The sequence below is a fragment of the Glycine max genome, chromosome 19 (genome assembly GCF_000004515.6).
Source record: "Glycine max cultivar Williams 82 chromosome 19, Glycine_max_v4.0, whole genome shotgun sequence".
NCBI lineage: Eukaryota > Viridiplantae > Streptophyta > Magnoliopsida > Fabales > Fabaceae > Glycine > Glycine max.
In genome coordinates, this window is record NC_038255.2 from 32,292,508 (window position 1) to 32,297,896 (window position 5,389).

General features: G+C 41.9%; 1 non-coding gene across 1 annotated transcript; it reads right to left on the reverse strand.

The window, feature by feature from the left end:
- Window positions 1–324: 324 nt before the first annotated feature.
- Window positions 325–431, reverse strand: LOC113000564 (small nucleolar RNA R71). The gene has a single exon (XR_003265897.1). It is a non-coding gene; the product is annotated as a small nucleolar RNA R71 (small nucleolar RNA).
- Between the last annotated feature and the right edge of the window lie 4,958 nt (window positions 432–5,389).

The following is a 5,389-nucleotide window of genomic DNA, read 5'->3' on the forward strand; positions in this document are numbered from 1 at the left end:
AGAGGACTCTTAGGGAAATGGCTGCACCTGATTTCACTTACGAAAGCTTGTGCATTCAAGACTGGACTAATACATTTACTGCCTAAGTTTCATGGTCTTGCAGGTGAAGATCCTCATAAGCATCTTAAGGAGTTCCATATTGTTTGTTCCACCATGAAGCCCCCTGATGTCCAGGAAGATCATATCTTTCTAAAGGCTTTTCCTCATTCTCTGGAGGGAGTGACAAAAGATTGGCTATATTACCTTGCTCCCAGATCCATCTCCAGCCAGGATGACCTTAAGAGGGTGTTCTTGGAGAAATTCTTCCCTGCATCTAGGACCATTGCCATCAGAAAAGACATTTCAGGCATCAAGCAACTTAGTGGAGAGAGCTTGTATGAGTACTGGGAAAGATTCAAGAAATTGTGTGCAAGCTGCCCTCACCACCAGATTTCTGAGCAACTCCTTCCTCAATATTTCTATGAGGGACTTAGCAACATGGAGAGGAGTATGATTGATGCTGCCAGTGGTGGAGCTCTTGGTGATATGACCCCTGCTGAGGCTAGGAATTTGATTGAGAAGATGGCTTCCAACTCCCAACAATTCAGTGCAAGAAATGATGCTATTGTCCTTAAAGGAGTCCATGAGGTGGCCACAGATTCATCTTCATCTGCTGAAAATAAAAAGCTTGAGGGAAAACTTGATGCCTTGGTCAACCTAGTAACTCAGCTTGCCATGAATTAGAAATCTGCACCTGTTGAAAGAGTCTGTGGTCTATGTTCTTCTGCAGATCACCATACAGATCTATGTCCTTCTTTTCAGCAATTTGGAGTCAATGAGAAACCTGAAGCTTATGCTGCAAATATTTATAATAGACCTTCTCAACAGCAAAACCAACAACAGCAGAATAATAATGATCTTTCAAGCAGTAGATACAATCCAAGTTGGAGGAATCATCCAAATCTGAGATGGGCAAGTCCTCTACACAACAACAGCCTGTCCCTCCCTTCTAGAATGCTGCTGGTCCAAGCAAGCCATATGTTCCTCCTCCAATGCAGCAACAGCAGCAATCACAACAAAGACAACAAGCAGCTGAGGCCCCTTCTCAACCTTCCTTAGAGGAGTTAGTAAGGCAAATGACCATCCAGAATATGCAATTTTAGCAAGAGACAATAACCTCCATTCAGAGTCTGAAAAATCAGATGGGGCAGATGGCTACTCAGTTGAACCAAGCTCAGTCCCAAAATTTTGACAAATTGCCTTCACAGACTATGCAGAATCCGAAAAATGTGAGTGCCATCACCTTGAGGTCTGGCAACCAAATTCAAGTGCCTCCACCAGTAGCAGCACCTACACTTGAAGCTGTCAAGCTTCATTCTACACCTGAAAAATAGGATGAGATAGTTGCACAAAAGAGAAAGCTTCCTAACAAAATTTTTCATGCAGGTGGACCTTCTTCTAGTAATTCTGACTTACCGTAGCCTCCTATCCCTCTTCCATTCCTACCTAGAGTAATTCCAAACAAAAAATTGGAAGAAGCGGAAAAGGAGATCTTGGAGACCTTCAAGAAAGTAAAGGTGAACATACCTCTGCTAGATGCCATCAAGCAAATTCCAAGATATGTCAAGTTTCTAAAGGAGCTGTGCACCTACAAAAGGAAGCTCAAAGGCAATGGAATGATTAGCATGGGCATAAATGTGTCAGCATTGATAGGTAAATCTATTCCTCACATTCCTGAGAAATGTAAGGACCCATGTACTTTCTGTATACCTTGCATTATTGGGAACAATAAATTTGAGAATGCCATGCTAGATCTAGGAGCATCAGTTAGTGTCATGCCTTTATCCATTTTCGATTCTTTATCTCTTGGACCTTTGCAATCTACATATATGGTGATTCATTTGGCAAATAGAAGTGTTGCTTACCCCGCAGGTTTCATAGAGGATGTGCTGGTTCGGGTTGGTGAACTTATTTTTCCTGTTGATTTTTATGTTCTTAATATGGAAGAGGGATTTTCCCATGGTTCGGTTCCAATTATTTTAGGCATGCCATTTATGAAAACAGCCCGAACCAAGATAGATGTTTATGCTGGCACATTGTCTATGGAATTTGGTGATATTGTTGTTCATTTTAACATTCTTGATGCCATGAAACATCCATCTGAGGATCATTCTGTTTTTCGTGCTGAGATAATTGATCAGATTGTTGATGATTATATGTTTGATTTTGATTATGTTCTTCATGGTAGAAAACATCCATTTTTATATGATCTGCATACTTGTCATTCCTTATGCATTGAATCTGAATCTGAGTTTGAATTTGATCCTGTATCTGATTTTTATGCTGAGAATGAATCTGAATTTGAGTCTGGTTTTGATTTTCTGGGTGTTGTACCTCTTGATGTTAATTTTTTAGAGTCATAATGCACTAATCATGTTGCATGAAGTACATATACTTCTGACTTGCTTTATGAGGTACAGGCTGAGGAACCTTCTTCTCCTACCCTGGTTCCTCCCACTGTTCAGCCACCACCCACACTAGAGTTGAAGCCCTTACCAGCAACCCTCAAATACGCTTACTTGGAGGACAAGAAAAAATTTCCAGCGATCATCTCCGCCTCCCTTGATGTTGAGCAAGAGGAGAAGTTGTTGCTAGTGCTCAAGAAGCACAAGAAGGCCATTGGATGGAATTTAGCAGACATTCCTGGTATTAGCCCATCTACCTGCATGCATAGGATACTTTTAGAGGATGGAGCTAAGCCAGTGAGGCAGCCACAACGGCAACTCAACCCCGTCATTCTAGATGTGGTGAAAAAGGAAGTGATCAAGCTCTTACAAGTTGGAATCATCTACCCCATTTCTGACAACTAGTGGGTGAGTCCAGTCTAAGTGGTTCCTAAGAAGACATGCCTCACAGTGATCAAGAATGAGAGGGATGAGCTTATCCCCACAAGAGTGCAGAACAGCAGGCGAGTCTGCATTGATTATAGGAGGCTGAACCAGGTAACTAGAAAATATCATTTTCCCTTACCATTCATTGACCAAATGCTTGAGCGCTTGGCAGGTAAGTCTCATTACTATTTTCTTGATGGTTTTTCTGGTTATTTACAAATTCATATTGCTCCTAAGGATCAAGAAAAGACCACATTCACCTGTCCCTTTGGCACTTTTGCCTATAGGAGGATGCCCTTTGGCTTATGTAACGCCCTTGGTACCTTCCAGCGGTGTATGCTTAGCATTTTCAGTTATTTTTTAGAGAGTTGCATAGAGGTGTTTATGGATGATTTCACTGTTTATGGATCCTCTTTTGATACATGCTTGGATAGTCTGGATAGAGTTCTTAGTAGATGCATTGAAACTAACCTTGTGCTGAATTTTGAAAAATGTCACTTCATGGTAGAACAAGGTATAGTTTTAGGGCATATAATTTCTAGTAAGGGCATAGAGGTAGACCCTGCAAAAATAGTTGTTATTTCACAATTGCCTTACCCCTCTTGCGTGCGAGAGGTTCGTTCTTTTCTTGGTCATGTAGGGTTTTATAGGCGTTTTATCAAGGATTTTAGCACAGTGGCCCTTCCACTATCCAATCTGCTCCAAAAGGAGGTGGAGTTTGATTTTGATGACCGGTGCAAAAAGGCTTTTGATTGCCTCAAGCGTGCGGTGACTACCACCCCTATCATTCAGGCACCTGATTGGACATCCCCATTCCTTGCTCAAAAGATTGATAAACTGCCTCGGGTGATCAACTACACTTCCAGAACTTTGGATGCTGCTCAAGCAAATTACACTACCACAGAGAAGGAGCTATTAGCGATAGTTTTTGCTCTTGAAAAATTTCGTTCATATTTGCTTGGTACTTGTGTTATTGTTTATACTGACCATGCAACTCTGAAGTACCTGTTGAAGAAGGCTGAATCAAAGCCTAGATTGATCAGGTGGATGCTTTGGCTCCAAGAGTTTGATTTGGAGATCCGTGATCGGAGTGGTGCACAGAACCTCGTGGCTGACCATCTGAGTAGGATTAAGCGTGTGTCTCAGGACTCACCCATTCAGGATGATTTTCCGGATGACCATTTGTACATCCTGTATAGTATTTCTGATTCCTTCCCCACTCCTTGGTTTGCTAATATTGTTAATTATTTGGTTGCTTTTGTTTTTCCTCCTTTAGCATCTAAAGCTCAAAATGATAAAATTAAGAGCGATGCTAAGCATTATATTTGGGATGACCCCTATTTGTGGAATTTGTGCAGTGACCAGGTTATTAGGAGATGCATTCCAGATTATGAGATCGACCCGGTCTTGCAATTTTGTCATTCTTCCGCACTAGGTGGCCATCTTGGCATACAGAGGACAACTCACAAGGTGCTTGACTGTGGTTTCTATTGGCCCACCATCTTCAAGGATTCGTGGAGAATCTATAGCAGGCGGCTCACTTTCATGGAGACAGCAAATGCCTCAACAACCCATGTTATTTTGTGAGGTGTTTGATGTCTGGGGTATAGATTTTATTGGGCCTTTCCCTATCTCTTTTGGTTTTGTTTATATTCTCTTTGATGTTGATTATGTTTCAAAATGGGAGGAAGCCAAACCCACCAGAACTAATGATGCTAAGGTTGTTGTGGATTTTGTTAGATCTAATCTGTTTTGCAGGTTTGGAGTCCCTAGAGCCATCGTTAGTGATCAAGGCACCCATTTTTGTAACAGATCCATGTATGCCTTGCTAAAAAAGTATGGGGTCGTGCACATAATTTCCACACCTTACAACCCCCAAACTAATGGGCAGGCTGAGATTTCAAACAGGGAGATAAAAAGGATCTTAGAGAAGATTGTGCAGCCGAACAAAAAGGATTGGAGCACCAGGCTGGATGATGCTCTTTGGGTGCATAGGACTGCCTACAAAGCACCCATAGGAATGTCGCCTTATCAGGTTGTCTTTGGCAAGGCATGTCATCTTCCTGTAGAGATAGAGCACAAAGCCTACTGGGCTGTAAAGACCTGCAACTTCTCTATTGATCAGGCTGGAGAGGAAAGGAAGTTGCAACTAAGTGAGCTAGATGAGATTCGTTTAGAAGCCTATGAGAATTCCAAATTCTACAAGGAGAAGACCAAGAAGTTCCATGATAGTTTGATAGCTAAGAAGGACTTCGTGGTTGGACAAAAAGTTTTATTGTATAACTCTAGGCTCGAACTCATGAGTGGTAAGTTGAGGTCAAAGTGGATTGGTCTTTTTATGGTGACTAATGTTTTTCCTTATGGTACAGTTGAGATCAAAAGTGAATCCACAGATAAGAGCTTCAAGGTCAATGGACACCGGCTGAAACCATTCCTCACAAATCCCTCCTTAGTGGATGTAGTGGTGGAGGAGACCTCCTTACTTCACCCTACTTCTCTTCCGCCATGACTTAGGGAGG